Source organism: Sciurus vulgaris (genome assembly GCF_902686455.1).
Source record: "Sciurus vulgaris genome assembly, chromosome: 11".
Classification (NCBI taxonomy): Eukaryota; Metazoa; Chordata; class Mammalia; order Rodentia; family Sciuridae; genus Sciurus; species Sciurus vulgaris.
In genome coordinates this window covers 23,909,115-23,922,017 of record NC_136472.1, presented here as the reverse complement: position 1 = coordinate 23,922,017, position 12,903 = coordinate 23,909,115, and the positions used below count along the sequence as shown (strand labels likewise).

At 36.4% G+C, this 12,903-nt stretch overlaps 1 protein-coding gene and 1 pseudogene across 2 annotated transcripts in view; both read right to left on the bottom strand.

The window, feature by feature from the left end:
* LOC306639796 (olfactory receptor 4A5-like) overlaps nt 1-12,903 on the bottom strand; it is a gene marked incomplete at both ends in the record, with an annotated part of 343,811 nt that overhangs the window by 162,367 nt on the left and 168,541 nt on the right. The window lies entirely within an intron of this gene.
* Nucleotides 2,367-3,295, bottom strand: LOC306638482 (olfactory receptor 4C15-like; annotated as a pseudogene). The gene has a single exon. The product of its transcript is annotated as an olfactory receptor 4C15-like (transcript).

Below are 12,903 nucleotides of genomic sequence, written 5' to 3'. Positions count from 1 at the left end.
TCTTGTGATACAGTAGTTCCTACAGTGGAGGTTTTATTGTTAGAGTTTAAATGTGTTGTCCCCCAAAAGCTCATGTAATGCCCTGATTGGGATTAACTGAGTGGTAACCGGAGTAGTGTGGTGTGACTGGAGGAGGTGGGAATTAGGGGTGTGGCTTTGGGGTATATATTTGTATCTCGTGATTGAAGCCTCTCTTTGATTCCTGATTAAGATGTGAACTTCTTTCCCTCTGTCCCACTTTTCCACAGTGATGTTTTTCCTCATCTTGATCCCTGAGGAATTGGGCCAGGCTTCTATGGATTAAGACTCTGAAACCATGAAACCTAAATAAACACTTTTTCATCTACAATTGTTCTGGTCAGGTCCTTTAGTTACAGTGGCAAAGAAGCTTACTAGAACACCTATTATTGCTCTTCTCTATGCCTATTCTGACCCAGGTCACCCCAGTGTCACTGAGTCCACCCTTCTAAACCAAAAATTTTACACTCAATGGATCAAAGACCTAGAAATTAGACTAGGAACTCTGAACTACTAGAAAAAGATGTATGCCCAACACATCAACATTTCAGCACAGGAAATGGGTTTCTTAACAAGACTCCTAAAGTGCAAGAAATAAAGCCAAAACTCAATAACTCGGATAGTATCAAATTGAAAAACTTCCATACAGCAATGGAAACGAGAGCATTAAGAGAGAGCCTGTAGAACAGGAGCAGATTTTTGACACTTGCTCCTCAGATAGGGAATTAATATTCAGAATATATAAAAAAATAAAAAACTTCACACCTAAATAAAATAACCCAATCAATAAACAGGCAAAAGAACTGAACAAACCCTTCTCAAAAGAAGAAATACCTTTCACCAACCATTACATTTAAAAAAATGTTCACCATCTCTAGCAATCATGAAAATGCAAATTAAAACTACACTGACCAAGATTTCATGTCACTCCAGTCAGAGTGACAATTATCAAGAAAAAAATAATAAGTACTGATGAGGATGTGGTTAAAAAAGTACACTCATACATTGTTGGTGGTACTGCAAATTAATGCAACCTCTCTAGAAAGCAGTATGGCAATTCCCCCAAAAACTGATAATGAAACCACCACTTGGTGCAGCTATCCTAGTCCTTGGTACATATCCAAAAGATCTAAAATCAGCAGACAGTAGTGATAGAGTCACATCAATATTTAGATAAGCAAAATTTACTATAGACAAGCTATGGAACTAAGCTGGGTGGCATTTAACAGATGGAAAGATAAAAAAAAGTGTTATATAGACATGATGGATTATTACTTAGGCATGAAGAAGAATGAAGTTATAGCATTTGCTGGTAAATGTATACAATGGAGTCTATCTTGCTAAATAAAATAAATCATACTCAGAAAACCAAGGATTGATTTTTTTTTCTCAAATATGCAGAAACTAGTCCAGAATAAAGGAGAAAAAGAAAGAGAGAGAAAGGAAAAATGGATGAAGGATTTCATCAAAATAGAAGAAAGACCCATGAACTAGATGAAGGGGACTGAGAGGGATGAAGAAGAGATGATATAAGGGAAGAAAGAAGAATGACTCTGACATGATTTTCTTGTATATTTATGAACAGTCCTCAGTAAATCTCACCACCACATACATCCACAGGACTCTAATTTGAAAACAAAAATAACTAAAAGTAAATAGCAAAAAAAAAAAAAAAAAAAATCAGTAGAGAGAAGGGAGTAAAAGGGCAGAGAAGAAGAAAAGGAGAAATGTTGAAGACATAACTAGAGGAAATTATATTCCATGTTTTTTAAATTGTGTCAAAAGGAGCCTTAATGTTATATATAACAAAAAATAATGTATACAAAAACAGAAAAGAATAAAAGTGTCAATGGGAAAAAAAGTCCTTGTGCTGACTGGGGGTCATAGTTCAGCAGGAGAGTGCTTAACTAGGGTTTATGAGGCTGTGGGATTATTCACCAGCACTGCAAAAAGAATGATAATAAATATTAATATATTTTTTTCACATGAAATACACTGTTTGTGTCCTGAATATTTAACATTTTTTGTCTACCTCCACATATTTTTTTTTCAAAATGCAGAATTAATAGCCAGCAATCTAAAAAGTCATTTTTCTATCTCTTTTATTGATTATTAGAGTATATATAAGAATAAAACTGGATTCTTCTTAAGTTGCATATTGGAATATTAAATTGACAACTCAGAGTAGATGTCTGATACAAAAGTGAAAATACCTCTGACCCCGTGAATATTGCCACTTCTATAGAATTGCTTTCCCAATTCCCAGATAACAGGCTTTCTATAAAATTTTGGTGTAATACCATTTTGTTTTCATTATTTTTACCTGTTTTTTTGTGAAGTCTAACATTTTATTTTTCACTGGCAACAACCACCAGTCTCTTCCACACTTTCCTCATGGCATTTTTCACTTCCTTATTCCTCAAAGTGTAAATTAAAGGATTGAGCAAGGGAGTAAGGATGATATAAAATATTGTCACCATTTTGTCAGAGGGGAAGATGGATGGAGGTCTTGCATAGGTACATATACAGGGAACAAAGAACAAAACCACAACAGTAATGTGAGATCCACAGGTGGACAGAGCTTTCCTCCGCCCTTCAGCACTGTGCATCCTCAGGGAGAACAAGATGACACCATAGGACACAAGCAACAGGGAGAAGTTGATGACGCAGATTAACCCACTGCTGGCAATCACCAGAAGGCCTAGGATGTGGGTGTCAGTGCAGGACAGCCCCAGTAATGGGTACAGGTCACACATGAAATGATCAATGACATTAGGTCCACAGAAGGGCAGCTGGAATGTAAAGAGAATCTGGATGATGGAATGCAAGAGGCCCCTGTCCAGGCCACCCACACCAGAATGCCACAGAGCCTCCAGTTCATGATGGAAGAGTAGTGCAAGGGCTTGCAAATGGCCACATAGCGGTCATAAGTCATAGCTGTAAGGACAATCATCTCTGCCCCACCAAGGAAGTGCTCAGCAAAAAGTTGAATCATGCATCCTTCATAAGAGATGGTTTTCCTTTCATGAATGGAGTCCACGACTATCTTTGGTGTGATCACAGAGGAGAAGCAGGCATCCAGGAAGGACAGGACTGATAAGAAGAAGAACATGGGTCAGTGCAGGACTGCAGAGGATGGTCACTACAATCAGCATGTTGCCCACAATAGTCGCAATGTAGACCAACAAAACACTACAAATACTATCTTCTGAATTGTAGGATTCTGTGAAAGCCCCAGTAGGACAAATTCAGTTATGAAACCTTGGTTGTGCACCATTTTCCAGGGAATGGTGAAAATAAACAGCTAACATTCATTTTGTAATTATAATCAAGAAAGATTTGCTTTATATCAGATTATTATTTTATAGTCATTAATATTTCAGTGCACCTAGATGCACCTTTATCTTTAATGCTTCTTTTGTCATTGAGAACACAATTTAGACACTTATTAAGGATAGGAGTTGGAAATTAGGCAGAATTAATTTGGAGATCAATTATTCTGTGCTTTAAATTTGCTAGAACTTCTATATGGAGAAATGGAAGCATCCTCATATGGATGAGAAGATTAATGGTTTTTCCACTCATATGCCAGTTTTGATAATTTTCTAGTGTCTTTCATAAATGGATTATTGGGAGGCATTCTTAAGACTCATACCTACAAGAAAATGAGGACACTGCTTTTATTAGTTCTGCTTGTCATTGTCATGAGAAGGGCAGTGTGAGTAGCATGCCATCTCTTTTCTGAAGACTCTCATATCCTACAAATAGAAGAGACACCATTCATTTTAGGAGGCACTTAAAATCATCTATACCTCAAATATTTCTTCAAAGTCTAAACTGAATTTGACCTTTCCTGGATCATTTCCTTTTTCATAAAAGACAGATATCTATAAAAATGTGTCTACTCACTTAGCACATCATTGAATTGAGGTCTTTAAAAACAATCATCTTTAAAACGAAGAACAGATATTCATGGAAAAAAAGCCTAGATCCAAGTGTACTAATGACTAGGTGAAATAAGGCAAAGAGAGAAATCACACAAAACTCACTGTCTAGGGAGTAGTCCAGGTCTTGTTAACTCTATTTTTCTGTTAGGAATCACATGCTTCAAGTGTGTTTAAATAAGCAAATGATGCAGGATCAGGGATCTTACACAGAACATTTCTTCCCCACACTCAGTCCCTTTCCACTAGATCAACAAGGAAAGAGGTAGGGATTTTTCTTTCTATCAGGAACTTAAGAGCAGGGGTGACCTTTCTAGAGCCTATTTCCATCTGAAAATTATAGGCTTCTCACACTTGTGTGAATGGAGCATCTCAATAAAGGAAAGAGCAAATGATGAAGAATCAGAAGATGGCAGTCCAATCACCTCCATATGACAATTGGCATTGACCACATAGGTGAGAAAGAGAAGCAAAGTGTTGAATATCAATGTGAGTCTTCAGGACTTATTGATCATCTTCTAATTTTTGATAGAATATGCCCAGTCCGATCAAGTAAAACTCCCCAAGATGCAACTCACATTTTATGACTTTCTTTTCAAGCAAAGATGTTATATATCTTACTGCTCATTTCCCAGGATTATGATGAGGGTCAAATTTGAAAATGTGAAAATGTTTCTTATGGTAATTTGCTCTTCTCAATTGTGGTTATTATGTGTTCACTTTAAAAGCCAGCTGCCTTAGCCACAAAAATGTTTCCATCATTCTTGCCGATAATTATCTGAACTCTGTTTTGTTTTTGTTTTTTATTTTTTTGTACCAGGGCTTGAACCCAGGGATGCTGAGCCACTTAACCACATTCCTAGCCCTTTTTTCATTGTTTATTTTGGGACAGGGTCTCACTAATTTGCTTAGAACTTCGCAAAATTTTTGAGGCTGACTTTAAGCTTGCAATCCTTCTGCCTCATCTACCCAAGTTGCTGGGATTACAGGCATGCCCCACCATGCCTGCCTAAACTCTTGATGTCAGATTTCCACAGGTTGACACAGCTTCAAGAGGTGATTATGTCTTCACCTGTAGAAACTATTGTAATGTATCAGGAAAACAGCGTATATGTGTGTGAATAATTTCATATGCATAAATCTGTATATATATATGTTGTTTGAAAAATGGTAACAGGTGTTTAGTTTGAGAATTAAAAAAACTCATTTTATGAATGCTACAATTTACAATTTAAAGTGCTAATAAAACTAACAAGCATGAAATAGTTACTTTATTGTCTGTCCTTCTGCTTACTTTAAAACAACCATTCACTGTGGTCTCAGGGCCATTCCTAACCAATGTCTGCACTATGAACTCAATATCCTTTACCAATTGTCAGTGAATAATTATTTATTATAAAAGAATATGTGGACAAATATAAGAGTTCTGTCAGCTTACTATAGACATAAGCATGAAAGAGAATGAAGTGAAATCAGTGAGAATATTGGTTCCAGACTTATGCAGACCTGTGTGCAAATCCAAGATCTTATTCTTGTTCTGTAGTGTGGACCATCCTGTGAGGATCAGATTAGACCCTACGGGTAGACACCTTGATGCAGTCAATAACACAGGGAAAGGTGATATGTGGTCAGAACAAGCTGCCACAGCCCCTGAACAAGAGCAGAAATGACCTCATGTTCACTCCTAATCCCTGCCTCACCAGAACCAAGGATGTTAAGTGTATTACTCATCTTCAAATATGCATGAAAATGAATCATATTTGTTCAGATGTAATGAAAATATGTTTTTAAGTACATAATAGTTTTAAATGTCCCTGGTGGACTCTGAAAGCATTATTGTGCTCTCAGACCCACATGCATTCATTCCTGTTTTGACAGACTCGTACAAATAAAACCATATGGAGTGGGAGTCCTAAATAAAAACAGGGTCCTATGTTAAATTAATAATTAAATAATTCTTATTGCTTCATTTCCTTTTTACAGGGCTTTCTAAGAGCATTACTATTTAAATTTTTTAAATTATTAGCTGTAAACAAAACAAGTACTTTTATCAAGTAAGGGGACTTCCAAAATTAGTGTCAAAACATGGACAATGGGGAATATAGTGTGCTTGTAGTTTATGATCACAGGGTTTATGATTTTTAATCTTTGAAAGATAATTGTCTTGAATTTAATGGGCTATCCTGCATTGAATCTTAGAACAAAAATAGCACAGAAGTAGAAAAAAAAATGAAACATCATCAAGTGTTTGGTAAAGAGCAACCTATTTACTATTTTATATTCTTGATAAATATTCCTCTTGTCATTTAAAATTATAATATGACTATCTTGGTAAATTTTCTGTTAATTTAAGCTTACTCTAATGAATTAATTTTAAAAGTCATTCCATATCTGCATCAGAAACTAGAATCACTGTGAACTTGTCTAATACTCTGTCATTAAACTAAAATACCATGTTTCTAACTCTTCAGCTATAAAACAGTTAACACTTGTCAAGCTGCCTAACCTTGAAGAATCAGAAATCAGAAGGATGATATAAAATATTGGTGTCAGAATTATTTTAAGCAGTTTCTACATTTCTACATATGCAAAATAAGACAAAAATTGAATCACTCATGTCAAAATCTATCTTTTTAAAATCCTGTTATTTTAAATTATACTTCTTTTTTTTATTGTAAACAAATGGGATACATGTTGTTTCTCTGTTTGTACATGGCGCAAAGGCATACTATTTGTGTAATCATAAATTTACATAGAGTAATGTTGTTTGATTCATTCTGTTATTTTTTCCCTTCCCCCCCCACCCCTCTTTACCCTCTATACAGTCCTTCCTTCCTCCATACTTGCCCGCCTCCCTAACCCTAACTCTAACCCTAACACTAACCCTTCCCTCCCCCCCATTATGTGTCATCCTCCACTTATTAGCGATATCATTCGTCCTTTGGCTTTTTGAGATTGGCTTATCTCACTTAGTATGATATTCTCCAATTTCATCCATTTGCCTGCAAATGCCATAATTTTATCATTCTTTATGGCTGAGTAATATTCCATTGTATATATATACCACAGTTTCTTTATCCACTCATCAATTGAAGGGCATCTAGGTTGGTTCCACAGTCTGGCTATTGTGAATTGAGCAGCTATGAACATTGATGTGGCTGTATCTCTGTAGTATGCTGATTTTAAGTCCTTTGGGTATAGGCCAAGGAGTGGGATAGCTGGGTCAAATGGAGGGTCCATTCCAAGTTTTCTAAGGAATCTCCACACTGCTTTCCAGAGTGGCTGCACTAATTTGCAGCCCCACCAGCAATGCATGAGTGTACCTTTCTCCCCACATCCTCGCCAACACCTGTTGTTGCTCGTATTCTTGATAGTCGCCATTCTAATTGGGGTGAGATGGAATCTTAGGGTGGTTTTGATTTGCATTTCTCTTATTACTAGAGATGTTGAACATTTTTCCATATGTTTGTTGATTGCTTGTAGATCTTCTTCTGTGAAGTGTCTATTCATTTCCTTAGCCTATTTGTTGATTGGGTTATTTGTATTCTTCGTGTAGAGTTTTTTGAGTTCTTTATAGATTCTGGAGATTAGTGCTCTATCTGAAGTATGATTGGCAAAGATATTCTCCCACTCTGTAGGCTCTTTCTTCGCATTGCTGATAGTTTCCTTTGCTGAGAGAAAGCTTTTTAGTTTGAATCTATCCCAGTGGTTGATTCTAGCTTTTATTTCTTGTGCTATGGGAGTCCTGTTAAGGAAGTCTGGTCCTAGACCAACAAGGTGAAGATTTGGACCTACTTTTTCTTCTATAATCTGCAGGGTCTCTGGTCTGATTCCGAGGTCCTTAATCCATTTTGAGTTTAGTTTCGTGCATGGTGAGAGATATGGGTTTAGTTTCATTCTGTTGCATATGGATTTCCAATTCTCCCAGCACCATTTGTTGAAGAGGCTATCTTTTCTCCATTGCATATTTTTGGCCCCTTTGTCTAGTATGAGAAAATTGTATTTATTTGGGTTTGTGTCCGTGTCCCCTATTCTGTACCATTGATCTACCTTTCTATTTTGGTACCAATACCATGCTGTTTTTGTTACTATTGCTTTGTAGTAGAGTTGAAGATCTGGTATTGCAATACCCCCTGTTTCACTCTTCCTGCTAAGGATTGCTTTAGCTATTCTGGGTTTCTCATTCTTCCAGATGAATTTCATAATTGCTTGCTCTATTTCTGTAAGGTACGTCATTGGGATTTTAATTGGAATTGCATTGAATTTGTATAGCACTTTAGGTAGTATGGCCATTTTGACAATATTAATTCTTCCTATCCAAGAACATGGAAGATCTTTCCATCTTCTAACGTGTTCTTTAATTTCTTTCTTTAGTGTTGTATAGTTCTCATTGTAGAGGTCTTTCACCTCTTTTGTGAGATTGATTCCCAAGTATTTTATTTTTTTTGAGGCTATAGTGAATGGGGTAGTTTTCCTAATTTCTCTTTCTGAAGATTCATCACTTATGTATAAAAATGCGTTGGATTTATGGGCATTGATCTTGTAACCTGCTACTTTACTGAATTCACTTATGAGTTCTAAGAGTTTTCTGGTGGAATTTCCAGGTTCCTCTAAATATATAATCATGTCATCAGCGAACAGGGATAGTTTGAGTTCTTCTTTTCCAAGTCGTATCCCTTTAATTTCTTTGGTTTGTCTAATTGCTCTGGCCAGAGTCTCAAGAACGATGTTGAATAGAAGTGGTGAAAGAGGGCATCCCTGCCTTGTTCCAGTTTTTAGGGGGAATGCTTTCAGTTTTTCACCATTTAGAATGATATTAGCCATGGGCTTAGCATAAATGGCCTTTACAATGTTAAGGAATGTTCCCACTATCCCTATTTTTTCTAGTGTTTTGAGCATGAAGGGGTGCTGTATTTTATCAAATGCTTTTTCTGCATCTGTTGAAATAATCATTTGATTCTTGACTTTAAGTCTATTAATATGGTGAATTACGTTTATTGATTTCCTGATGTTGAACCAACCTTGCACACCTGGGATGAAGCCCACTTGATCATGGTGCACTATCTTTTTAATATGTTTTTGTATGCGATTTGCTAAAATTTTGTTGAGAATTTTTGCGTCGATGTTCATTAAGGATATTGGTCTGAAATTTTCTTTCCTTGATGAGTCTCTGTCTGGTTTAGGTATCAGTGTGATATTGGCTTCATAGAATGAGTTTGGGAGGGTTCCCTCCTCTTCTATTTTATGGAATACTTTGAGAAGTATTGGAATGAGCTCTTCTTCAAAGGTTTTGTAGAACTCGGCTGAGAACCCATCTGGTCCCAGACTTTTCTTTGTTGGTAGGCTTTTGATGACTTCTTCTATTTCAGTACTTGAAATTGGTCTATTTAAATTGTTTATGTCCTCCTCGTTCAGTTTAGGCAATTCATATGTCTCTAGAAACCTGTTGATGTCTTAAAATTGCAATAAGTGTTCCTCCATTCTTCTTTCACCCCCCAATAATACCAGATTGTCCATCATCTACATACAATTCAATTCAGAAAAATAATAGGAAGTTAAAGGAATATCCATCTGTATAGGTGGAGCTAAGTGGTTAACATAGAATCTTCTATGAAAAAGTTCAAACTATTAACTTTCCATAAATGAGCATGTCTCAGATGGAGCTCTTTCCTATGTACTCACCTGGGTGTCACTTGTAAACTCACATTCTCTCACAGGTGATGGCTTACTGCATCCATAATATTTCTGGAGTATTCCACAGTCCTTTCTTTCTTTATTGCCATACCCTCAAATGTGCTGGAGTTGCACTTAGGATAGCTAAGGGCTCCCTCACAGCAAAACCTGTGACCATCTCCTGAGGCAGTGACCTTGGGAAATATTGCCCATTTTTTTTTCTTCCTATGCATGTTAACAGCAATACTAATTCTAGCACAAATTTTTCTGCAAACTAATGGAATTCTGTCTCTACTTCAAAGTACATATGACATTTAAATTAAAAGAAGAGCTATAGGTAGGTTTTTGTACTTCTATTCAAGCAATGAATTTCATAAACATTCAAAATACATACACGTGCATATCAATCACATTTGCAGCCAACTCTCTAAATAAATATTCCTATTATAAATTGAAAGAAGAAAGCAATATATTATTTGTAATTGCACATTGTTTGATTGTACAATCCACCATATTTTTGATTCAGGATTACTATTTATCAACGAAAGTTTTTTTTGTTGTCTTAAGTAGCTAAGCATGCTCCTTTTGATCATCTGAGAAATATGTTTGCTTCCAATTTCAGTACCTATTGTCTCTCAACAGTGCTGCTCTGCTGAGTTCCGTAAGTGTATCAACTCTTATGCTCTTAGTAGAAAAAAAAAAACTTTGAAGAAAAAAAAAACCTATTCTTGTCCATCCTAATTGATGCATGAACCTGTGTCACTTTCTGTTGTCTCTTTTCAAAGGACAGACTACACCTCTACAATTAGCAGACAACTAGCTGTAAAGCAGTTCAGAATTTCAGTGTCCAAAGTCCTAAGAAATTTTGAAGCAGGAAACTGACAGTCTTTCTGGCATCAAATGAACTCAAGGAAAATTGAGAGGACACAGGAAAATCAGAAGATTGTACTCTAAGACTTGAGTCACTCCTTCTTACCTTTAACATCTTCTCCTGAGGTATATCCCAACATTGGTAAGTTTTAGATAGCCTCAAATATTCCACTTCCTAATCTAAAACATCAGATTTGGGAAACTATTAGAGATTTAATGATAAATGAGCATATATTTTGAAAAAAAAATAAAATGCTCTTTGAAAGTCAGGACAAAAAATATGCCCTTATTGTATTTCTAATTTATTTTAACTTGATGTTGAAAATCTAAATACAGGTCTAATTTTATTAGACTTGAAGGACTAAATTCTAACCAGCACAATGCAATTGGAAACAAGATCTGAATCTTTTAAAACAGTTCTTGTTGTTTATTGGCCATTTTTGTATTGAGCACTGTCCCCTGGGCTCCACATGTATTACCCCAATTACTTCTATTGTTTTTTTTTTTTTTTTTTTTTTTTTTTTTTTTTTTTTTTTAGCTTCATAATGTTCGCTAAAGATGAGGAGTCTGAGTCAGAAACACAGAAACACTGAATAATTAGCACAAATATACAGTTTAGGATAGGACTAAGCACTGCATCAAACTGACCACCATACCCACCATTTTAATCACATTACAATTAGAAATTTTCCATGCAAAGCTGTGAATTGTAAATTTCATCACCTATCAGTTCTTTGAAAATTTTAGTGACAACTCTCTCCTATTCTCCATGGAAAAATGTGTATTCTGTGATGGCCAAACTGTAAAGATGGTTTCCCTATCTTCCTTCTATATCTAAGGGAGAGAGAGAAAGAGTATCCCAGTTGGTCAGGATGGGAAATATTTCCCCTGCATCACAAGTTCTGCCTTCCATGTGGTAAAAAAAAAAAAAAAAAGAAAAAAAGAAACTGAGGAAGCCAAAATTTCCTCAATGGCAATTTAAGGAAGATTCCCTGAATCTCATGAACCTGTAGAACTGCTTCTCTCTTCCCCAACTAGGATTTGAAAATTCTCCATCAGTATGATTTGTCAAGATACAATTTTGTGTGGGTTTTACACTTTTTCTCTCTACATCTCCATTAGCCAAAGAAAAGACAGGGGAAATATTAATGTATAATAGGCTGAAAAACTAGACATTAATGAGAATAATATTCACATTAAAATATATAGAAAGAGGAAATGAACACAAGAAAGAAGAAAAAGAGAGGAGAAAAAATTATAAGATAAAAAACAAAGGAGAGAAGGGAAGGGAATTAAAGTGAGATAAAAGAAAGGAAATGGAAAAAATCCAACTAGTGATTTTTTTTAATATGTAAAAGGCTTAACTGTGTGAAGAAAGAATGAGGCAAAACAAAACCAAACAACAGAAATACAATGAGAGGGAAATAAAAAAACAAATTAGAAAGACTAAAACTCCTCCTGGCCAACATATTTAAGATGGTGAGACCATTTTGAGAATTTCTGGTTTTGGAACACGCCAGGTATCCAGGGGTTGCAAATGTCCAAGGTACAACAGCATAACTTCTGAATGTGTGTTGGTATGGAGGTGGTGACCATGTCAGCCCTGGGTTGGAGAATTCCATATTTATTTATTACCTCATCTAAACCAGCATCCTTACTTTAAAATCGTGAGACAGTCAGGCTCCACAGCCCATCCGCAAAGCCCTGAGGTGATTCCAGAAGCTCAGTGAGCTCAGTGTATCCCTCCTTAGCATGAGTGGCAGCTCTGTGAAACTCACCCCTTTCCCCCACTGCATAATCCTCAGTTCCCAGGGAGAAGCACAACATGCCCAGATGATAGAGAGTACCCTAGGATCTGTTCCAGCTGCCAACTGGAAGGTGGGTTTTGGTGGCCTTGGCTTTCAACCATCTCTTTTTATATATTATTCAAAGAGCTTATGCTTTATTCAGTTTTTGCATCACTGTGATCAAAATAACCGACAAGATCAACTTAGAGGAGGAAAAACTTATTTGGGACTGAAAGTTCCAGAGGTCTCAATCCACAGATGTCCAATGACATTGCGCTGGACCCAAGTAAGGCAGTACATAATGAGGGAAGGATCTAGCAGAGGAAAGCTGCTCCCCTCATGGCAGTAAGAAAGCAGAGAGCAGCAGGGAAGGACCACAGGGAAGATGCAGCCTTCCAGGGAACACCCCCAGTGAACCAACTCCTGTAGGCCTAACCCAATCACCTACAGTTACCACCCATTCAAACTAGGATGGACTGATTGTTTCAGCTCTCATAATCCAATCATTCCTCATTTCTGCATTAATACAGGAGATTTGGGTGTGGAGACTCATATTCACATCATAACATCTTGCTTCAGTGGCATTAGACCAGGGTTAAACTATGCCACAA